Here is a 25,425-nt window from a genome sequence, read left to right on the forward strand (position 1 = left end):
TTTTTCTCTCTCACTATTGAATAAATCCTGATCTTATTCATGCACATTACGATGCCACCACTTAGAATTCTTATCTCTGTGAGGAGCAAGAAGCTGGAGTGAAAATTAAGGTACTCAGGCCCACATCAGGAGGAACTAGTGATATAATGGAAATAACATGGGCTTTGGAATCAGACAGACTGTGACTCAAATCCCTCTTTAGCAACATACCCAGGTCTATCACCTTTAGAAAAAGCAACTTCACGAAAGAATTGTGAGTTATTTATCTACAAAATGACAACAAAGCAAGTCTCTCCAAGGAGATAAGAGGCTCCTTGGCTACAAGCAGGGGTGGCTGGAGGAAGTATCCTACTTGCCTTGTGCTTTTTCCAGTTCCAGTCCCTAATTGGAGGAGCAGTGGTGGGGAATCCAGTGAGAAAGATTTGAAATGACAGATGTCAAGTCCCTGTCACTATGGCAACCGCAGATGGGCATTTGAAAAATGATAGTCGTCACTGTTGACAGCTATTAGGGAAACACCATTTTTTTCACATCCCCAGCATATTTCAATAAATCACAGATCTCTGGTCTCCCTCTAGTAACCCAAGAGAGCACCTTCTACAATGCAAAGCTCACCCATTAAGTGTCCCTTTCAAATCCTCCATAGCTCAACCCTTCCAGACAACTCTCTATCTCTTGGTATAGACTGTAGGCAATGGCATGTGGCCCCCCCCCTCCCCTCTCCCTGCCCAGCAGTCCCCTCATGATCCTCTCTGTGCTCCTTTTGAAACCAGTTCCATTGCCACAATTTGCTTCCTCTTGATTCCTGGTTATGGTCATTCTGTTTCCTTGCCCTGATCTTTTCTATCCAACCATGTCTGCTTGTTCACATGTGGCTGAGGAACCACGCTCCAGCCACATGCATGGCCCACCCAGCTACTTAATAGAATTCCCCAGTAGAATCTCCCTATTGTTCTGCCCACTTTCCTATTTGCCCCTCTCAGATCCAGCTTCCAAACTCCATCTGGGCTGATTTTTGCATATGAATCCCATTGTGGTGCCCCCTTTTTTTTTTAAATATTTGGTGGCTCCTTATGCATTACAACTGAGTAAGATCCAACCCTCCAAGCATGGCCTGGCAAGACCTGCCTTATTTGACCCTTCAAACTCTCCCTGTGTTCCAGCCACACTGGCCAGTCTGCAGATCTGTGAACCCAAGATCTCTTCCTACTTCACATGCACACAGGCCCTTCCTGCAGAGAATGCTGCCTGCCTGCTGCTCAGTCTCCCACACTCAGTTCAAACGCCACTTCCTGGGAGACCTCTCCTAGTTGGCCAAACAAGATCATGGCCCTGTGATTCTCTCTCAGGGTACCTGTTCTATTCCTTCATAATGACAAGTGTAACCTGTAAGTATTTCTTTACATATGCACATAATTGCTTAATCTTATTTAATGACCTGCTTTCTCTGGCAGGGGAAGAAAGGTGTGATCACTTTCCTCCACATTCTAAGGGTCCTGGCTGACTCTCCTATAACAAAAGACAGGTTAACAACAGAAAAGCATGATTAATTTGTTTAGCCACAATTTTATGTAACATGAGAGAATTCAGAAATGAAAACACAAACCAGGGAAAACTGTCTGTTTTTATGCATGGGTTCAGTGAAGCATGGACAGCCACATAAAAATGTGATTGGACAAAAAGGATATGATCTAATAATGGTAAAAGACTTAGGAGGGGAAAGCCCTCAGGACCTACCTGTTCGGATTCTTCCTAGTCTCTCTATGTAGCAGTCCTTCCTTCCGAGTGTGAGACAGGATCTCCTCTGGAATTATGTCAGGATCTTTTATCTGACAAGGTGATCAAAGAATCTCTATTACTAGTTCTTACATAGAAAGGCATGGGAAGATTAAAGTGGTATTTCTTAGTTTTATGGCTGGGTTTGCAGGAAAGGGGTTCTGGTTTCTATGACACATCTAGGGGAAGAGGAATTACAGCTTCTATGGCTTGGCTTGGAGAAAAAAGCAGCAGAAAGCACAGGAAAAAGAAATCGATTTTTTTCTGGAGACTCTTCCAATGTTCTTCAATTCACAGTACTCAGCATCTGGGGTATCATTTTTGAGCTCCCAGTGCTATAAACTACAAATCCCATGAATGCAGTAGTTTTACTCCAAGCAGGAAGCCCAGAGCCCTGCACAGGTGTCTGTCAAACAGATGCCTCCATGAAGCTCTCTTGCCTCTCCACTTCTGCCTCCACCCACACTGCAGCCAGGGCCTGCAGGAAGACACACTGCTGTAGTATTTCATCTACATGTCAATCTCTTTCCAAAAGGATGTGAACTTCTGGATAACAGTAGTATTCTTCTTCCACGCATTCCCAGCACAGCAAAGCATAGTCCCTCCACTCCTATGTACAGTACAAAAAAATAACTCCTAAACGTAAAGTGCTCCTACACCTACAGATAGAAGTACTGACAGCCTTGCCTTCAAGTAACATTGCAGCCAAACACAACCTTCACTTCAACTTTAGAGGGGAAAAGTTCACAGTGAAGGGACAGAGTGGATGCCAGCACATCAAATGGCAGGCTATTGTCGAAAGATGTTTTAGAGACGAGTCTGCTGAAATGTGGTAAGTGGGCAAGAAGCATAGAGAAGGTAGGCTATCAAGCACAACTGCTAGGCACCTGGCTTGCAAAACTGGATGGGAGTGGAGCCATCCCTCAGAGGGAGCGCCAGAATGCAGGTGCCATAGCATAACCTGGGATGAAACAGGAGGCAGAGGTGCCATCTAAGTAACGTAGTGTGTGCACGTTCCAAGAGCAGGGAAGGTGGGTGGCCTTCCCTTGGAGAAGTCGTCTGGCCCATGTGTCATACTCTGCGCATAGTTCTGAAGCTGACAGAACAGGTAATCATTCAACAGTCATTGATATTTGGCTGTGAAATACAGTGACATGAGAACAACAGATTCTGAACCTGCTCTTCCCATCTCAGGACCCTGTAAGCAATCTGAGACCAACAAGGGGAGAAAGAATAAGGCTCTACATAGATGGTTCGTTGAAGCATTTTTCAAACCACATAAGGACAAAAAATACGTTCTCCTTGATGTTAAAGGAATCTGGGTAGGTTGTCATATGGCCAGTTAATTGATCTTAACATCATTATTATTTCTAGCTACACTTGACTGAGCTCTCACTGTGTGCCAGGCACATGTCTTTCACCTATAGAAACAGTTTCAGACAATTACTTACATAACCACATAACCACCTAGGTGCAGAGCCGCTGAGTGAAAGAGCAGGGATGGAGACTCAAGTCTGCATGACCCTAAGACCAATCTTCTTTTTTTCTTCACCTTCAGTGAATTTCTTTGACTGAACAACACTTCAGCATTGACCTCCACATGCAAAACTGGCATTTCCAGGTGGTTAAACACAATTAAGGTGAGGCCTTTGACCTCGGGGTAGAACAAAACTAATTGGCCTCCGCAGAGATCAAAACCACGACCTTGTCCTTACTTGATCATTCTGCCATCAGATTGTTTAAGGCGGACAAACACTTGCCATCCAATGGCTATAAAGCATTTTATTTCCCCTCATATTGTGTGGGTTACTCGTTTATTGAAAGAGCTTGGCCTTTCAACATAAGTCACGGGATAGAAGACAGAAAAGGGATACTTCTATAAATTATCAAATGGAAAGGCTTTTAAAGTATATTCCCAGGGTGTGAAAGGCGAGAGGTAGAGCGCTGGAAATCCACCTTCAAGACCAGAACCAGCTGCCAGGCCTTCAGGGGCGGGGCGGGGGGGCGGGGTTTGATGGCCTCGCCATGTGCTCACACTGCCACCTGCTGGGCACGGTGCACTTCTGCTTCCCCTCAGCCCTCTGCACAAGGAGACTCATTGATTGCTCACAGGATCACCTCCTTTCCGCATTTCAAATTGTCTTCAAGAGGAATTTTGATTTCTAACCAATTACTCTCCTCAGCCTGATGGCAAGGAAAGGCAGGCGGGCCCGCCGGCGTGCGCTGATGGTGGCTGCGAACGCTGCGTGAGGAACGAAGCAGGGAGGGCGGCTGGAAGAGGTCTGCGCGTGGTCGCTGGGAGAGCCTGCCGCACCCGAGAATCCGTCTGTCCGAGTGCGCAGAACACTCACGGTTAATTGGCCACAACTCTCAGCACAACATCTCTCAAAACCCCTGCTTAACAAAGCTAAGTGTGCGCCTCCCTGTGTATTTTCTTTTCCTACAAGCACAGCTTGTGTATCTGAGGACAGGGCGGACTTTCAGCTCCAGAACGCGGAGCCATTATTTTATGAGACCACAGGCAGCGGTCGTTTTTGCAAAGAATTTCAGCCTTGCTTTCCGTTCACTCACAGCATGAAAACAAATCAGTGTGCTTGGGCATTTTAAAAATTAAAGGCTTAGATGGCACACGCTGATCAAACACGGGTCTTCAGATACCTATTTCTATAGACTCCTACGTTTTGTAACTTTCAATTTTCCTTTATCTTATATTAACCTCATGTAGCATGTGGCTACAGCAGGCTGAAACACGTTACTGCCCTTCCAAACTAAATAGGATACTAATCCCTACTGACTTAGCATAAATGTAAAACAGAAAGATGGGTTGGAGAGAATTGAAGGTGAAAGTCGGGCCCTATCTGATGTCACTCTCATACATGTAAGTTTTAATAACCCCCAAAATAAATTAGAATCATCCCTGATACCACTTTCCAAAGGAAGATGCTAGATGCCTCATCAAACATTCTCACTAACTCAGTTATTCAGAGGCTCTTGATAAAAGAAAACTTGGGATTTCTTGACCTCTGACCAATTGTCAGATTTTTTACATTATCGAGCCCTGCACTGCCTGCTGATTTTATATGCAGAATTGAAACAGCATGCCTGTGCCCAGATGGGCTTTCTTACTACCAGTGTTAGCACACCTGAGTGTGGCGGACCTCAGGTCTATGTTTTCAGGTCTGAATGCTCACCTGAGCTGAATACTCATCTCTCTAAATGCCCACTAATTTCATCTTGAATGTTCTACAGGCACCTTAAGCTCACTCTGTCTGATCTCAAGTCTTGGCCACTCTGGCTCTATCTCCAAACCCCTCTCTTCTTCCCTCATATAAGGATTCCAGTTAATGGAAAAACTATCCCACAATATTTCCTAACCCCAGATATCACGTATCCTCACCCCATGTATAATTAATCATGAAGTCCTACTAGATCTACTACCTGATTGTGATGTCCCTTGTCTCCAATCACACTGATACTTCAGCGTTTTCACTTCCACTGTTGAACTAATCCTGAATGTGTCTACCTTTCTCTATGCTTAATGCTCTCCCTTTCTTCCTTCACATTCAAAAATATGAACCTGGTAATGTCCATGACATCAAAATCATGGTACATAAAAGTAAAATCAATAAAGTTGATTTATCAAAATTAGTAACTTTTGCTCTGCAAAAACCTCCATTGAAGACAAACTATAGATTATAAGAAAGCACATACAAACCACATCTGACAAATGACTTATACCTGAAATAGAAAAAGTACTCTCAAATGTTAACATTAGGAAAAGCAATCCCACTTAAAAATGACCAAAAGACATGCACAGATATGGCAAAGAATATATAGATAGCAAATAAGCACATGAGAGGCTGTTCAACATGGTGAGCCATAAGGCAAATGCAAATTAAAACCACACTGAGCTATAAATGCACCTAACAGAATGGCTAAAATTGTGGTAGCACCAGCATCAGGGATGGATGTAGAAAAACTGAATCACTGGTGAGAATATAAAATGGTAGAGTCACTCTGGAAAGTAGCTGGCACTTCCTTTGAAAACTAAAAATAATCTGACCATGCAGCCCAGCAATCACACTATTGGGCATACAACCCAAAGAAATTAAAACTTATTTTCTTTTTTAAGATTTATTTATTTGAAAGGCAGAGATACAGAGAGGGAGAGACAGAGAAAGGTATTCCATCTGCTGGTGCACTCCCCAAATGCCTGCAATGGCAGGAGCTGGGCCAGGTCGAAGACAAAGAGCCAAGAGCTTCTCCTGGGTCCCTCCCAATGTGTGCAGAGACCTAAGTACATGGGCCACCTTCACATGTTTACCCTGATGCATTAGCAAGGAGCTGGATCAGAAGTGGAGCAGCCAAGAAACAAACTGGCATCTAAATGAGATGCTGGCTTCACTGGCAGTGGCTTAAACCTCCATGCCACAATGCCGACCTCAGAAACTTATTTTCACACAAGCAATTTGTACATGAATATCACAATAGCTTTAGTTTTAATGGACAAAAATTACCCAAAAGCCCTTCAATAAGTGAACTGTTAAACTCCAGAGCATACTTCCCATGAAATACTACTAAGCAATAAAAGGAATGAACTATTGATATACTTAGCTTCAATGAACCTTAAGGAAATTATGCTGAGTGGAAGAAAAGCCAATGGCAAAAGAATACATACTGCATGATTCTGTTAAGGTAACATTCATGAATTTACAATAATAACAATGATGATCAGATTAGTAGTTGAAATGGGTCAGGGGAAGAGGAAGGAAGTGAACATAGCAATAAAAGGGAAACAGGAGGGAGTCTTGTTTTAATGGTAAAATAGAGTAGCTTAATTAAAGTGGTAGTTATACAATACTACAAATTGCATAGAAATACATAACATGCTCTATACACACACACACACACACATACAGAGTACAAGCATTAACCAGTGAAATCTATATAACCCAAGTGGATTACATCAACATCAATTTTCTGGTTTTGTTCTTACACTACAACAATGCAAGACATTCATATTGACAGAAGGTAGGTAAAGGATGTATAGAACCTCCCTAAACATTATTTTTTACATCTTCCTGTAAATCTACAACTATTTCAATGTGACTATTTTAAAAATCTGATCATGTCACTCTTTTGTTGAAGCTATTTGTAGCTCTCATTATTTATAGAATAAAACACATTCATGTATGCATAACATACAGGGTCCTCCATTCCAATTGTAATTTCCTATTAAGTGGTCTCATAACTACAGCTTTGCTGTCTTTCCATCTCATTGTTGAGTATGATAAATGTCTACCATTTTAGATGACATTTGCCTTGACTTCTGGGATTACAGAAAGCATATGTGTGCAACCTGAAATTCGCCCAATTTGCTAGAGTTAGACATTCTAAGCATATTCCACAGTCATTTAGTAAATCTTTGCATACTCAACCAAATTAATCTCTCAAGAAGATATCCAATCTGGGAATGATAAGGGTAGTTTTCAGTAAGGGAAAAAAATGGGCCCAAATGACAAGAGCACATAAAGCAGTGAAAGCAGTGAAAGGCATCCACAGACTGGAAAATCCCCCTTCACTTCATAAGCCAGGGTGTTAATTTCCTAGGGCTGCACTAACAAAGGGACATAAACTGGGCAGCTTAAACAAGAGAAGTTTACCACAGACCCGGAGGCCAGAAGGGAGATCAGGTGTCAGCAGGCTTGGTTCTCTCTGGGGTTAGGAGAGAGAATGTGTTCCATGCCTCTCTCCCAGAGAAAAGATTACTGGCAGCCTTTGGTGTCCCTTGCCTCATGAAAGCATCACCCACACTATCTCTGCCTTCTTCATGTGATATTTTCCCCATGAGTGAGTCTCTGTCCAAATTTCAGATTTCCACTTTTATAAGGACACCAGTCCCAGTGGATTAGAGGCCCACCTTTCCAAGACCTCATCTTAACTAGAAACATCTGCAATAACCTTATTCCAAATAAAGTCAGTCTGAGGTACTGAAGGCTAAGATGCAAACATGTAAGTTTTGTCTGCATTTAATGTAATTCAGTCAGTAACACCCAGGGTACACAAGGAACCCCCCAAAAAAAGCTTTTGTTCGTTCTGTTTGAATATCTGGTCTACATATAAGAAATTTTCCTGGTACTAGCAGGTACACACAATGTGATGTGGAAACTGGCTGGGACTTCCTAAACAGATTTTATGCTCATCACAGAAGACATTCAAACATCACATGAGTTTGTCTGACACTCTATTAGCAGATATTTGACGACTTGCCAAAGATTCAGGTTGGATCATTCTGTAATCAAGCTGTTAATCACATGGTAATCATATTCTAGTGTATAAGCTGACTCACCTCAGAGCTGGCTCATAGTCATAAATTTTTTGTAAATTTTTCATTGTAAAAAAATTACTGAAAACAAACCATAGTTGGTGAATAACCCATTTGATTTTTCTAAGAGCCACATTGCTTCATTCAGGCATGGAAACCAGTTGTGAGCAGGTATCGTGAAGAGGGTGGAGACATGGCTATTCTAAATGCTGCCTAGCAACTATGTAATGACTCTGGTGCAGGAAAGGAGAATACAGACTCTTCCAGTGCAAGTTTCTACTTAACCTTCCTTCATGCCCAACAACTCAGCCTTTTCATGTATGAGTGCACCCAGTGCAGATGAGTCTGTCTGCCTGGTGTCTGAGCACCCACTGTAGTCTGAAACTGTAGTCTGATAATTTCTGGGATTGCCCAGATCTCAGCATCTCAACCAGAACTTCCAGTTTAACATCTTGTTCATCTGTCTGTATATTTCCATGTATACCATATTTTCTAGGCCTTACATAACATATGTAATTTTGATCTAATCATTTATGGAGAGAGTAAATCCTCCTTGAAAAATTAATTAACACTCAAACTTTATTTAAGGGTTTGATGGAAGAGTGACTGGTCCCCACCTCTGCTTTTTCACTAAGGTATTTTTAGCTTTTTTTGTCCTTTTTCTCAGGTTTATGCTTCTCAAAAAAATTAGAGCAGGCAACTGGCCTAGAAGTGAAAATGTCCATGTCCCACATCAGGGTGCTTGGGTTCAATTCCAAACTCCACCTTCTGACTCTGCTACCTGCTAATACAGTCCTTTAGTGACAGCAGTGATAACTGAGGTAATTGTGTTTCTGCTACCCACTAAGAAAGCCTGAATTGCATTCCTAGCTCCTGGCTCTGGTCCCAACATGTCCACAGCCAATCCCAACCATTGCAGGCATTTGGAGAGTGTATATATATATATATATATATATACATATACATACATATACACATATATACATATATTTATATTTATTTATATAAAATAAATAAATGTATGCATTTCATATTTAGTAATATAAATTTTAAGCCTAGTTAAATAAATGATATTTGGTTCAAAATTTGCAAAATAATTGAAATGGTGTGGAAATTTTTATGTAACTTTAAAAAGAATTAGAAAGCATCACTTGAGGTCACAACAAAATATTTGAAATTCAGATGTATTTTGATACACCCACAGAAAGCAATCACCCCAGTTATACACATTATTGTGATTATGCAGAACTGTGTGGTTGAAAGGTACATGGCATTCAGAATAATCACTTACATTACATAAACAAGAATGAGCACAAGGCCTAGACTCCTTCTTGTTCCTGTCCTCCTCCTTATCTCAGCCAGTTGCTAAATGCAGTTCTCTCCATTTGTGCTCACAATAACCACTTGCAATGTTTATATTCTTCTCTTTCTGCCCCTCATTGCTTTATTGAGAGTCAAGCAGTAAATTCTGAAGTAATGGCTTGACTAGGGCATTTGTAAAACCAAATTAGTGTCATTCTAATATAAAATATTTTCCAGACCTGAAGTGTAGCATATGAAGTAAAAGATGTACCTTCATCTTTATTCATTCAGCAAAATCTGAACCCCAACTGTGTACCAGGGTGCTAGTATTATAAAGAGAAAATTTGACATGACCTTATATGTTGAGAAATATTCTTATCATGGTCATAAAATTAAGAAGTCTTTGTTGAGAATCATTTTGTAAGCATTTGAGATAATGTCTTTTGGTGAAAAGCTGGTAAGACATATCTATTTTACTATTTATTTCTTTCCATGTAAATTTCACTACAGGAATTGCAGGCTCCAAACCAAGTCATGTATTTTCTCCTATATATTATATTTTACCATCTGTGCTGTTCAGATACCCCATTCACCTAGTGCAGGAGTTTAAATTTGCACCAAGATGTTGCAAAAACATCCACCCATCAAGGATAGACTGTGAGTGAAAAATTAGAATATGGAGAAGGACTCATGGGAAGACCTTGCGGGAATGTGTCATGAGATAGATCTTGGCTGATATGCAGGAACCAGACTTGCAGAGATGACAGGTAGTCACATTTCAGGGAAGCAAAGAGAGTCATGTGAGGGAAATCATTATGCCATAAGTGTTGTAGTCCTACCAGGGTGCCAGGAGCTCACTGAGAACTCCTTGAGGAAAGAAGGAAGCAAAGAGGCTCAAGTAGGAAAGAGATTGAAAAAGCAACCTGAAAATAAGGGGTGGCCCATCAAGGTGCTCAAGGACAAATCCTAAATCAAAGTAGCAAAAAAAGGCTCAAGGACAAATCCTAAATCAGCAGAGTAGCAAAAAAAAGGCTGGTAATGGAAATGACTTGGATTTTTGGCACTAAGGATGTCCAAATCAGAGTAAAATGTTTTGATTAAATCTGTAAAAAAAGATACTGAATGAGAAAATGTTTCTATCTTAATGGTAGAGGTTCACACAACTTCTAGATTAAGAGAGACAAGGAGGCCGGCACTGCAGCTCAGTAGGCTAATCCTCCGCCTTGCAGCACCAGCACACCGGGTTCTAGTCCCGGTCGGGGAACCGATCCTGTCCCGGTTGCCCCTCTTCCAGGCCAGCTCTCTGCTGTGGCCAGGGAGTGCAGTGGAGGATGGCCCAAGTGCTTGGGCCCTGCACCCCATGGGAGACCAGGATAAGCACCTGGCTCCTGCCATCGGATCAGCGCGGTGCGCCGGCCGCAGCGCACCTACCACAGCGGCCACTGGAGGGTGAACCAGTGGCAAAAGGAAGACCTTTCTCTCTGTCTCTCTCTCTCACTGTCCACTCTGCCTGTCAAAAAAAAGAGAGAGAGAAGGAGAGCTTTGCTCTACTGAATAGAATTGGACTGCTTAATGGTGGTCCCAAGTTGGTGGAGTGATCTGAGGTGGAATTAAGAGAAATCTTGGGAAAGGGACATGAGAACATCAATATGCCCAAGAACATGTGAAAAGACATGAGTCATCATTATCACTAACACATCATCATTATCATTATCAACATCATCATTACTAATGGTAACATAATTTATTTAAGCTTCATAAAAACTCTAATTTTTTATGGGTGAAGAGACTGAGGCACACAGCAATGAAGTAACTCGCCCAACATGAACACTTGAAAAGTGGTAGCACCAGGGTTCAAACCTAGGCAACCTTGATCCACAGCCTATATATGAAACCACTCTCATCTGCCATGATCTTCCAAAGGACAAGAAGCCCCATTTGCTTTGCTTCACTGTTACATACTCCCTCTTATCTTTCTGCCTGTATCACCAGGTTTCCTGTCTCCTCCTGCTGCCATTTATGCTTACAAATAGTACTTTGTACAAGGTGACACAACTAGACAACTTGTATAAAGAGGCTGAGAAATTCATGGAATGTGGAATTCAAAGATAAGTTTATTTCGACACAAGAAAATTTTGAAATCCATGCACGGTTTTTTCATAGTATGCGTTGCATTTTCCATGAATTTTTTGATGTGCCCTTGTATTCTGCAACCAAAAGAACTAGAAGAGTTCCAGGGCAGGGCTACAAGAAGATAGTAAGCTAGAGTGAGAGTCTACCACCTCTGTGATTAGCACAAGCCCATTTCCCCTTCCTCTTTGCTATGAATGTAGTGAAATCACATTAATAGAGATAAAAAAAAAAGGTCTGCAAGGAAATGCATTACTTCTTTATCTTCATCATATGGGTACTGGTTCAAGTCCCAGCTGCTCCACTTCCAATCCAGCTCCCTGCTAATGGCCTGGGGAAAGCAGCGGAAGATGACCCAAGTGCTTTGGCCCCTGCACCCCTTTGGGAGACCCAGTGGAAGCTCCTGGCTTTGGTCTGGCCCAGCCCTGGCTGTTGTGTCCATCTAGGGAGTGAACCAGCAGATGGGAGATATTCATTCTCTCTCTCTCTTTCTCTCTCTCTCTCTCCCCCCCTCCTCCTTTCCTCCCTCTCCCTCTTCCTCACTTTCTCTGCCTCTCCCTCTCTCTCTGTAACTCTGCCTTTCAAATAAATGAACCTTAAAATAAAAAGGACAAGATAAACTCAAGGCTGTGTTTCAGTGATGGTTGAAGGTTCCTCTAAATGGAGAACCCCAGGATAGTCTGCTCTGCACCAGGAACCTGGAGGGTAAGATAATCACACAAGTCTTCAAGCCAAATGCATAGATTCAGGCCACAGGAAAACACAGGTTTAGGAGTATATTCCTGCCATAAATCCAAGTGTAAGAGATCTCCTGAACTCTCCCTTATGCCCTCATCTATATGTTTAAAAAAAACTGCATTGTAATACTATTACACTAGTATAATTATGGGAGAAGAATACCAATTTTCCCATTGTTTTTCACTTAAAATATACTGGTTAGTGTATTTCATAATATGGTACAAGGATGTACAGTAAAAATATGGAGGAAATATCTAGTCTCCAGTCTTGTAAGTTTTGTAGCAGTTCATTAGGGAGCATAATCAGTCACTTTCTCTAGCACTCTAGTACCTCTCCTGTGCAGAGGGAAAAGTACACATGTGGTCCTCAATATGAAACAATACCAGAAAAAATCTGCAGCTTGAAAAAATAAAGTTTAAAAACTTGCAATAGATGTAATCCTTTCTCTTTAATAGGCTTCCAATTTTACAAGCTTAGAGAGCAGTCATTTTTAAATTCCATTTCATCAATTAAAATGGTATACCCCATGGACTTCACAGCTTTTCTACTTTTGCTTCATTCCATAGGATGCCTAAAACCTAGCTGCAGTGCATACTGGCTAGACACATGAAGGAAGGTAAGAGCACACACAGGTACCCAGTGAAGCCAGGCTTGCCATGCAAACAAGCCTCTTATCTTAGAAATTATGTAGTTCATGCTGGACATTCGTCTATCCTCAGATCAGTCACTGAGCCCATGAAGCTCAATGGAGATAAACAGCATTAGCACTTTTGGCCATGCTTTCCTTTGACTAGGAAACAGAAACTAGCAAAACGTCTTTAAGTGTACATCTAAAGCACAAAATGCCACTTGGGGCTAACAAGAAATAGGTTAACCATGGGAAAATTCTTGGCAATAAATTACATATCTAGTCACATGGAAAAGTTAAAGGGTAATGCAAATTTAGGGTTGAGAAAGTGAACTTTGAATGGTCTTGGAATTCCCAACTTTCTGTTTCATATTAGGTTAGCCATTTGAATGACCTGCAGGAGCTATTTAGCTAAATAGGCTATTCTATAGGAGCAAATCATCCTAACTGATTTAATTTCTCTGAATTGGATTCTTTTTGACAGATTTTTCTCAAGTTTGCCTCTTGCCCTCCCATCCCATCCAACATATACTGCTACCAGAATATTCTTTCAAAAGAATCACATTGCTTCAGAGATGTCTACAACACAAAGCACTTTGGAGCAAATGAGAAAAATGACCTCCCTTCGAGGAAAAAAAATGTGTGTGTTCTGAAGTTAGTATAATAATCACAATATAAGTTGCTTTGCCTCAACCACATCCTCACTCATTCACATGTTCCCAAATGGCTGGAAGCAAACATCACTGACAGTAGGCACAGCAGAAGTCCATGCGCTGCTCACAAACACTGTAAACCCAGTTTGAGATGCTAAGGCATTCAGGGGTGGAGATGGGATGGAAACCAAGTTTCTAACAGCAACAGATAAGTGGTGCAACTTCAAAGCCAAGCACCCTCAGGATTAGCACAGGATATGCCACTCACTATTTGAGGACTTCTGTTGGGAGCACCTCTTCTGGAGTTCTAGCACTTGCCTGAGAGCCCTGAATCTCCACTCCAGCCCACCTGCTCTCAAATCAGTTACTATAATAATTCTCAAAGTGTGATGGGGCATTTGATACCCCTGAGGTGTTTTCAAGGAACTACAAGGTCAAAATCATTTTCATAATTATATTAGACATTTTTTTCCCTTTCAGCCTTTCATGAGTAGACATTGGATTCTTCGAGAGATTACACACCTTGTGATGACCTCATTACTCTGAAAGCTACTGGAACATGTGCTCCTGTGTTACAAAATTTCAGTGTTCATTTCTAACAGAATTAATATCAAGAAATATAAACCACAAACCCAAAATCTATTTGGAGTCCTCTTTGCACTGTGAGGAGTAAAGGGGTCCGGATACCAAAAAGGGTGAGAGCCACTGAGTTAGTGCATGTCCACAATGATTGGCAAGATGTGACAGCCACATGCAGAGATGGTGATCACTCCCCCTGCTCAAAACCTGCATTGGTTCAGGAGCAGTGAGTCAACATGGATTGTGCCCTAGTTTTAGAGATAGATGTGTAAATAATATGTGTAAACACCTCCTAGTTACATAAAAGTTTAATTTTTCTAAATATGAGAACCTGAAAAGCAATAGAGAAACATTTTAAATCCTCCCCATTTGCCATCTATCTCTCTGGGATTCTCAACCAAAAGAAACTAACCCACAAAAATTAATAGCCAAATGAGAAACAGTACAAATTTTATCAATATCGGAAAAGTCCTCCAAGCCCCAGCTCTACTAAGAGGTGGACTGGAGAACAAGGTTGGGCAGTCAAGCAAGAATTCCTCTTCCCTGTTCTCAGTCACTCACCATAGTGAGCTTTTTGAGACTACTTCTAGGCTAACCAAAAATCTGCACAACATGCCCAGTTGTTCTTACCCACGTAAGCTCAGAGGCAACACAGCGATGCACATCACAGGAGAGAGCAGAGATCAACTGAAAGAATTTCAGTGTCCTGCAATTTTGTCCCCTAGGGAAGTATGAGCCAAGGAATATTTCAGATACCAATAAATGAGGTCAACTATTCTCCAACAGGGAGAAGTGAGTAACCGATTAGAGGCACACACACACACACATACACATAAAAAAAACAGCATAACAATGGCAAGATCTCCCACTATAATATCCACAAGACCTAGAACTTATCAGTCATTCATATCAACATTAATATGATCATTAAAAGTAACATATACTACTAAAGTTTGGGCCATACTGCAGTGCCAGTTAGAGTCCAGGATGATCCACTTTTGATCCAGCTCCCTGCTAATGCACCTGGGAAAAGCAGAAGATAGCCCAAGTATTTGGGTTCCTGTCACCCACTTTGGAGACTTGGAGATCCTAGCTCCTGACTTCAGCCTGCAGCAGCCCTATCTGTTACGATCATTTGAGGAGTGAATAAGCAAATGGAAGATCTCTCTCTCTCTCTCTCTCTCTCCCTCCCTCCCTCCCTCCCTCTCTCTCTTTCTCTCTCTCTCTCTCTCTCTCACACACACACACACACCCTCTCTCCATGCAGACCTACCATTTCAAATACCTATTTTCTAAAATTAAAAAATTTCAATGTGTGCTGGTAAAAATGACTCAGAATTTTTATTTCATCACCCTGTTTCTGTTATTTGAGGAACATAAAGTATATTAGAAGCTGTGAGGCTCACCTTCCCCCAAAGCTGTTGTCCCTCTGTAGCAATTTTCCAACCTCTTGTTTGTGCACTTGAAGTCATGGAGTGCTAAACATTCTTATGGCTTACAATTCAGTTGAATGACAGTTCTCTTTTATAAGAAATTTCTGCTGCAAGATCCAACACAGCAGTCAGCTTCATGATATAAAGAAAATTATGACTTCCAAATTATTTGACAAAATAAGAGAGTGACTAATATATCCTGTAATTAGCATGGTGTTAGGATAGTAGCTGAACAGCCAGGAGAAGATAAGAAATGTACAGAATCCTTTTAAATATCTATAAACACTGGTACAGCCAGTTAAAGAAGATAATGAAAAGAATTAGGATAGGTTCAAACTTCAGAATGACTGACATCATCTAATCATACAGCAATTGGGTAAGATTGTCACATGTAAACAATAAAGTCAAATCAAAAAAAAGCAAAGATCAATATAATAAAGTTAAAATATATCACAAAAGAATTAACAAGATCTTAATTTAAATTCCATTTATTGCAAAATGAGTGGCATTTATGGATCAGAGCCTTGGATAAACCTCAAAGCAGCCATAGGAAAACCTCCCTGAATGTCCACAGGCCCAGCTCTTGTCCCAACCCCAAATTTCTGGTAAATTAGCTCTCTTGGGCAGCTGAAAAGTAAGCCTGATTCACTCACCCCTGTTCTCAGTGGATGACAATATTTTAATGCCAGGCATACTGAGCAATAAATAGAGATGATAAAGTAAACAAATCTATGGTATCAACATTTTTAAGTACCTTACAGATTGAGAACATACAAGCATCTGATAATCAGACAATTCCAATCTAAAATATACAATGGAAGAATTGATTTTTAAATTTATGTTTTCAATTTAAAAGATAAAAATAACTTACTTATTCAAAATTATTGGAGATTTAAAATATTTATAAATTTAATTTATTAAATTAAGTGTAGCAGTTAAGAACAGATGAATTACTTTTTGAAAGCATTTGGTTCTTGTTTTTAATTTTTATTAAGGTAAACAAATTTCATGTATATCATGTGTACATATTTAGGATCATAGTGATCCTTCCCACCCTATCCTCCCTGCTGCCATGTTCTTACCCTCCCTTCTTCTTCCTTTCTTATTCTGTTTTTTAAAATTTACAATGATCTACATTTTTCAATGGTCTATTTAATATTCATAAAATTAACCCTATACTAAGTACAGAAAAAAAAAACACTCTTCATCAATAGTAGAGACAAGGGCTGTAAACAAGCATCAAATCTCAAAATCAATTTCATTCATATACATTACATTTCTGTTACTCTATTAGTTACTACAGAACTGGAGAAATATTTGGTATTTGTCTTTTTGGGACTGGCCTGTGTCACTAAATATAAAGGTTCCAGTTGCATCCATTTTGTGGCAAAAGACAGGATTTCATTGTTATAACTGAGTAGTATTCCATTTTATTTATATATATATATTTATAAGCAAAACATTTATTTAAAAATTTATCATAAAATTATTATAAAATTATTATTATAAAAATTCATATATATATCACAATTTCTTCATCCAGTCATCAGCTGATGGACATATGGGATGATTCTATATCTTAGCTGTTGTAAACTGAGCTTCAAGGAACATGGGGTAGCATAATTCTTTCATACGCTGATTTCATTTAGTTAGGATAAATTATCCAGAGTAGAATTGCAGGGTCATATGGTATAGTTATTTGCAGGTTTCTGAGGTATCTCCATAATCTCTTGCACAATGGCTGTACCAGTTTCATTCCCACCAGTAGTGAATTAGGGTATATTTTTCCCCATATCATCACCATTGTTTATTGTTTGTTGATTTCTGTGAGAGCCATTATAATTAGGGTGAAGTGAAACCTCACTGTGTTTTTTTTGTTTTGTTTTGTTTTTTGTTTTTTGTTTTTTTTTTTGACAGGCAGAGTGGACAGTGAGAGAGAGACAGAGAGAAAGGTCTTCCTTTTGCTGTTGGTTCACCCTCCAATGGCCGCCGCAGTAGGCGCGCTGCAGCCGGCGCACCGCGCTGATCCGATGGCAGGAGCCAGGTGCTTATCCTGGTCTCCCATGGGGTGCAGGGCCCAAGAACTTGGGCCATCCTCCACTGCCTTCCCAGGCCCTAGCAGAGAGCTGGCCTGGAAGAGGGGCAACTGGGACAGGATCGGTGCCCCGACCGGGACTAGAACCTGGGGTGCCGGCGCCGCAAGGCGGAGGATTAGCCTAGTGAGCCGCGGCGCCGGCCCTCACTGTGGTTTTGATTTGCATTACCCTGGTGGCTGGTGATGCTGAGCATTTTTATATGCGTCTGTTGGCCACCTGAATTTCCTCTTTTGAAAAATGCCTGTTCAAGTCCTTTGCCCATTTCTTAACTGGATTGGTTTTTCGTTGTTGTTGTTATTGTTGAGTTTCTTGAGCTCTTTATAGATTCAGGATAATAATCCCTTATCAATTACATAGTTTGCAAATATTTTTGCCATTATATCAGTTGCTTCTTCACTTTGCTGTGTGTTTCCTTTGCAGTGCAAGGGTTCTTAGCTTGATATACTCCCATTTCTCAATTTTGGCTTTTATTGCTTTTGTTTCTGGGGTCTCATCCAAGAAGTCCTTGCCTATGCCAGTGTCTTGCAGTGTTTCCCCTATGTTTTTCCCTAGTAATTTGATGGTTTCAGGTCTTAGGTTTAGATCCTTGATCCACTGTGAGTTGATGCTTGGGTAGGGTGTAAGGTCAGGGTCTTGTTTCATACTTCTGAACATGGAGGTCCACTTTTCTAAGCACCATTTGTTGAAGAGACTGCCCTTGCTCCAGGGATTGATTTTAGATCCTTTGTCAAAGATTAGTTGGTTGCAGATGCATGGATTGATTTTTGGAGTTTCTATTCTGTTTCATTTGTCTACACATCTACTTTTTGCCAGTACCAGGCTGTTTTGCTTATAATTGCTCTGTACTGTGTCTTGAAATTTGGTATTGTGATGCCACTAGCTTTATTTTTGCTGTTAGATTTTTTTAGCTACTTGTGGATCTTTTGTGTTTCCATATGAATTTTAGCATCATTTTTTCTGGATCAGAGAAGAATGCCTTTGGTATTTTGAGTGGGATTGCATTGAATCTATCAATTGCTTTTGGTAGTATGGACATTTTGTTATTAGTTCTTCCAATCCACAAACATGGAAGATTTTTTCCACTTTTTTTTTGGGGGGGGTGGGGGTGTCTTCCTCTAGTTCTTCCTTTAAGGTTTTTTTAATTTTCATCACAGATACATTTCACCTCCTTGGTTAAATTTATTCTAAGATATTTAAATTTTATAGCTATTGTGAATGGGAGAGATCTTACAAGTTCCTTCTCAACCATGTTATTGTCTGTGTATATAAAGGATATTTATTTTTGTGGTAATTTTATATCCTACAACTTTACCAAATCCTCTTATGAGTGCCAATGTCTCATGGTGGAGTCTCTTTGTCTCTTTTGATTTCCCTATATATAGAATGATGTTATCTGCAAATAGCTATAATTTGACTACTTCCTTTCCAATTTGTGTCTTTTTTTTCCTAATGGCTCTGCCCAAAACTTCAAGAACTATATTGAAAAGCAATATAACCTGTCTGGTTACAGATGTTAGTGGAAATCTTCCAACTTCCCCCCAGTTCAATATAATGCTGGCTGTGAATTTGTCATAAATTCCTTTGATTGTGTTGAGGAATGTTCCTTCTATACTCAGTTTGCTTAATGTTTTTATCATGAAAGGATGTTGTATTTTCTCAAATGCCTTCTCCGAATCTGTTGAGATTATCATGGTTTTTATTCTTCAATTTGTTAATGTGATATATCACATTTATTGACCTGCATATGCTGAACCATCTCTACATACCAGAGATAAATCCCATTGCTCCAAGTGAATGATATTTCTGATGTGTTGCTGAATTCGATTAACAAGTATTTGGTTGAGGATTTTCACAACTGCATTCATCAGTGATATTGTTATATTATTCTTTTTCTGATTTTGGAATTAAGGTGATGCTAGCCTCATGGAGGTTTGGGAGGATTCCCTCTCTTTCAACTGTTTTGAACAGGTTGAAAAGAATTATAATTAGTTCTTCTTTAAAAATCTGGTAGAATTCAGCATTGAAGCCATCTGGTCCCAGGCTTTTCTTTGTTGGGAGGGTCTTTATTATTGATTCAATCTCCATCTTGGTAATTGGTCTGTTTAGGTTTTCAATGTCTTCATGACTCAATTTTGATAGATTGTATGTGTTGAGGAATCTGTCCATTTCTTCTAGATTTTCCAGTTTGTTGGCACATACCTGTTTGTTGTAATTCCTACTGATTTCTTTTTCATCTCTGATTTTATTAATTTGGGTCTACTCCCTCTTGTTTTTGGTTAGTTGGGTCAATGATGTATAAATTTTGCTTTAAAAAAAAAAAACACTAGCTCTTCATTTCACTCACGTTTGTATTTTTTGTGTGCAATTTTGTTTGTTCTCTAATTTTAATAATTTCTTTCCTCCTTTAATTTTGGGCTTGTTTTGTTGTTGTTTTTCTATGTTCTTGAGACGTTTTGATAGCTCATTTATTTGATGCCTTTCCAATTTTGTGATGCAGGCACTAATCGCCATAAACTTCCCTCTTAACACTGCTTTTGCTGCATCCCAGAAGTTTTGATGTGTTGTACTGTCATATTCATTCATTTCCAAGAATTTTTTTATTTCCCTTTTCATTTCTCCTATGACCTACAGTTAATTCAAGAGTGTGTTATTCAGTCTCCATGTGTTTGCACATTTTCTGGAGATTCTTAAGTTGTTAATTTCTAGCTTCATTCCATTGTCTCCAGAAAAGATACATGGTATGATTTTGATTTTTCTTTTAATTTTCTGAGGCTTGCTTTATGGCCTAGAATATGTTATATCCTAGAGGATGTTTCATGATCTGATGAAAAGGATGTGTATTCTTCATCTGTAGGATGAAAAGTACATTTTGTCCATAGTGTAGATGAGCTGTGTTTCTTTGCTGACTTTCTGTCTAGTTGATCTGGTCATTGATGAAAGTGGGGTGTTGAAGTTCCCTATTACTATTGTATTAGAGACTATGTCTCCCTTTAGAGCCATTAACATTTCTTTTAAATATCCAGGCACCTTGTGGAAGGGTGCATATACGTTTAGTATAGTCACCACCTTCCTGTTGAATTGATCCCTTAGTCATTACATAATGCCCTTCTTTATCTCTTTTAACAGTTTTGAACAGTTTTAACAGCGCTGAAGTCTATTTTTGTGTTAAAATCTATTTCAACACAGTTGTTGTGTTGAAGTCTACACCTGCTCATTGTTGCTTTCCATTAGCATGGAATAACTTTTTCCATACTGTCATTTTCAATCTGCATATATCTTTGTTAGTGAGGTGTGTTTTTTGTAGGCAGCAAATAGATGGGTCTTATTTTTTAATCCATTCAGACAGTCTGTTTCTTTTAATTGGAAAATTTAGGTCATTTACATTCAAGGCTACTATTGCTAAGTAAAGACCTGGCCCTGCTGTTTTTCTGTAAATATCCCTATTTTTGCTTTGGATTTATTTTTGCACTTTTACTGGGAGATTTTCCACCTTCAAATTCTTTCATCATGATGACTGTCTTTCTGTGTCTCTGTGTATAACATATCCTTAAGCATCATTATAAGGCTGGATGAGTAGTGACAAATTATTTAAATTTCTGTTTGTTATGGAAGGTCTTTATTTCACCTTCATTCATAAATCAGTTTTGCAGGGTACAGTATTCTGGGTAGACAGTTTTTTTTTTCTTTTAAGACTTGGACTATGTCTCTGCATTCTCTCCTGGTCTGTAGGGTTTATGATGAGAAATCATCTGTGAGTTTAATTGGAGATACTCTGAAAGTAATCTGGCATTTCTCTTGTGCACAATTTTAGAATCTTTTCTTTATGTTCTCTGTGTACAGTATGACTACAGTATGTTATGGTGAAGATCTTTTCTAGTCATATCCATTAGGTGTTCTAAATGCCTCATGTACTTTGATGTACTTTTCTTTCTCCAAATTAGGGGTGTTGGGGGCCAGCACCGTGGCACAGCAAGTTAATGCCCTGGCCTGAAGCACCAGCATCCCATATGGGTGCCGGTTCAAGACCCAGATGCTCCACTTCCAATCCAGCTCTCTGCTGTGGCCTGGGAAGGTAGCAGAAGATGGCCCAAGTCCTTGGGCCCTTGCACCCACGTGGGAAACCCAGAGGAGGCTCCTGGCTCCTGGCTTCAGATTGGTGAAGCTCTGGCTGTTACAACCAATTGGGGAGCGAACCATTGGATGGAAGACCTCTCTCTCTCTCCCTCTCTCTCTCTCTCTCTCTCTCCCTCTTTCTCTGCCTCTCCTCTCTCTGTGTAACTCTGACTTTCAAATAAATAAATAAATCTTAAAAAAAATTAGGGATGTCTTCTGTAATTATTTCACTGCATAAGCATTCTGACTCCATTCTCTCTGTCCATACCTTCAGTAACTGTATGTTGGGTCCTTTGATAGTTTCCCATAAATCTCAAAAATTGTTTTTAATTTTTCTAATTTCTTCTTTTTTATTTTTTGGTTTGAGACATTTCCAAAGATTTTCTTCTATCTCAGATATTCTTTCTTATGCCTCACCAAGTCTGCTGTTAAAGGTTTCCTCTGTATTGTTTATTTGACATTGAATTCTTCATTTATAATATTTCACTTTGATTTCTCTTCAAAATCTCAGTATCATGGAAAAACTGTTCATCCATGTCATGTATGGATTTCTTAGATTCATGAATTTGCTTCTCATTGCTTCTGAGTAATCCTATGATCATTCTTTTGAATACTTTTTCAGGTATTTCATCAATCTCCTTGTCTTTACATTCTAATAAACGGAAGTGTTTTTGTGTTCTTTTGGGGGAGTCATGTTATATTCCTTATTCTTATTTCTTGAATTTCTGCATTATTTTTAGGAATTTGTATAAATATTTGTTGATTTTCTTCTCTGACAGATTTTTATCTTTGAACTCTTCCTCTGTGGCTTAGTGCAGTGTCTGCTCTTTCAGTGAATATCCAGAAGCATGTACCAGGTGTGGCTAGGAAGCTCTGGTCAATGCTGCAGGGTGGGATGAGATTCCAGGGTGACACCCAGATTAGGCATGGTAGATCTCCTCTACTGTCACAAAGGGAGAGGGTATGATCATGCCTATTGGCATAATCACAACTTTAACTTCTCTCTTGCAAAATTATCAATAATGAGGGTTATCTCACAATGGATTCAACCCTCATCCACACTAGTACTTGAACCACACAAAGGATCTGTATGGTCCTCACTGTGAGCAAGGAACCCTCTGCAATGACCCATCCTCGGTGAGAAGCCTCTGATGCCATACATAGTGATTGCCCTGAGACCTAGCCATACCCCACACCCTATCACACAATCATAGCATATAAGGCTCCCACAATCACAAGGTACAGAGAATCCATTCAGCCCCACAATTCTGTCCTGTCCACAGAGAGACCAGAGACAATCCCTGAGCCAGCTGCCTGTGTATGCTACAACACAGAGGTTTGAGCCCCCAAAGGCTCTGATATGTTGAGAAGTTGGGGGCACCTCACAGTCTGATGTGGGTGCCCAGCCCCCTTTCAACTCTTGCAGCCAGAGTCAAAATTCAATGGGTATCAGGATTTTTCCCTCTGGTAAAATCCCCTGGTTACATGTTTGCACAAAAGCCATCACAGTCTCTACTGGTATCAAAATGGCACCTTCTCCACACTAGTGCCAGGTATCCTAGTTGGGGGAATGGGGAGAAAGAAATGTGCTTTTCTTTCACTGGATTAGGCATATAACCTGCCCCCTGCTAGGGCTCCAGGGTGAATTCAAAGACAGTGTGGTCCTCAAGGCTATCCCTCAGGCAGTATCGGTGCCACAGGTGCCACAGGTACCACAGTCTGTTCTCACCTTGCTCTCTCCAAAGCTGCCATCTCCTCCAGCTCCCAGCTGTGAGGGTCATGTGGTGTCCCTATTCATTGCTGCATGCCCACACCTTCCACGCTGCTCCACGGCATCTCTCTTCCTTCTATAGAATTTCTGCTGCAAACTTCTTTCCAGCTCTCCCTGGGAATGCACTTCCTCCACTTTTCTTCTGCTATTTTCTGCTAGTCAAAATCAGCATGGTTTTTATTTTTTTTTCCTATTTTTTTATCCAACTTGGATTCCCAACATTTGGTTCACAAGAAAATTAAATTCTTAAAATGTAAAATGTTCAAGAGGCTATAATTAGTCGTTAATTAATAAATTCTTGTAAAGTTATTGGTAAAATTTCCCAGATTGATAAATAAATAGTAATTATGAGTTGAATATAATAGCTGAATCAAGAATATCTCTGGGCCGGTGCCATGGCTCACTTGGTTAATCCTCCGCCTGCGGCGCCGGCATCCCATATGGGCGCTAGGTTCTAGTCCCGGTTGCTCCTCTTCCAGTCCAGCTCTCTGCTGTGGCCCGGGAAGGCAGTGGAGGATGGCCCAAGTATTTGGGCGCCTGCACCCACATGGGAGACCAGGAGGAGGTACCTGGCTCCTGGCTTCGGATCGGCGCAGCGCCAGCCGCAGAAGTCATTTGGGGAGTGAACCAACAGAAGGAAGATCTTTCTCTCTGTCTCTCTCTCTTCCACTGTCTATAACTCTACCTGTCAAATAAAAATAAAAATTCCATTCCATAACTTTTAGACATAAAATTCTCATTTGAAAAATGAAAATAATTACAAATATTCCTCTGTGAACTGTATCAGTTTCAATACCACTAATCTTCACAAGACATCACTGATCCTGTGTTTCCTTTGACACTAGACTCTGAGCATGTGATCTTTTGCAGAAGGTAACCCTGATCCACAATGAGATAACTCATCAGAAGAAAGAAAAAGCATTTCTGTGTCAAGTGTGATTCTACCTCCACATATGTGACTCATAGCGTAGTTCCATTACACTATAGTATTCCAAAGTTTTAGCATTAAACATTAGACTCAAAAGTACAAATATCTGAAAGAGTTGGCCTTAGGCAACAAGAACAGAATAAAATACACAGGACCGGAGCCATTTGCTTTCTAACAGAAATGTTTCTATATTATTTGAATGTTATCTTTGGCAAATATTTCCTTGCAGAGAATTTGAAATGTTCAAATTAAAATATCATGTATATAGAAAGCAAATGAGACCACAGACAAAGGCAAAAAATGATAGAGATTAGCCAGTACAAAGGGGGAGGGAAGATGTGGTGGACATCATCCACATGCAGAATCACAGAAGCTGCTCCATAGCTCAACCTGGCAGGGTATCGCATCCTGTTGGGTATATCCCCATTAGCCACTTTCATGAACAAACATATTCACCCAGCTCACTCCCATTTTGTCTTTGGAAAGCCCAGCCTTTGTCTGCAGTTCCTACTCTTATAATGACAAGCAATGCAACCTTTTTCTCTGGAAAACAGTCCAATAATCACATCGTTAGTGTCATGATAGATATTATCTCCTTCCCAACTTCCAGACAGCTCCTGCCATCCAAAGTGATCATGACATCCCAAGTCAACACCTTCATCCTATAGCCTCACTCTTTTAACTGTTTTTCAAACAAGAAAGTCAATACTTCTACAAATAGTTTCTTTTTTAATTTTTATTGTATATTTAGCCCTCAATGGTACACTGCTAAATAGATCCACCTATGAATCCATAACATTTGGCCCTTGTAAAGTTTTCTCACATGTTAAACACTGTTTCCAAGAAATAGACAATAAATAAGTAAACAAATATAATGGTAAGTAATTATAAGTTTTTTAGTTACATAATGTTAAAATATGCTAATTAATAAGAGAGAGGGTGATGAGGTGGGG

Source organism: Lepus europaeus, chromosome 13 (genome assembly GCF_033115175.1).
Source record: "Lepus europaeus isolate LE1 chromosome 13, mLepTim1.pri, whole genome shotgun sequence".
Classification (NCBI taxonomy): domain Eukaryota; kingdom Metazoa; phylum Chordata; class Mammalia; order Lagomorpha; family Leporidae; genus Lepus; species Lepus europaeus.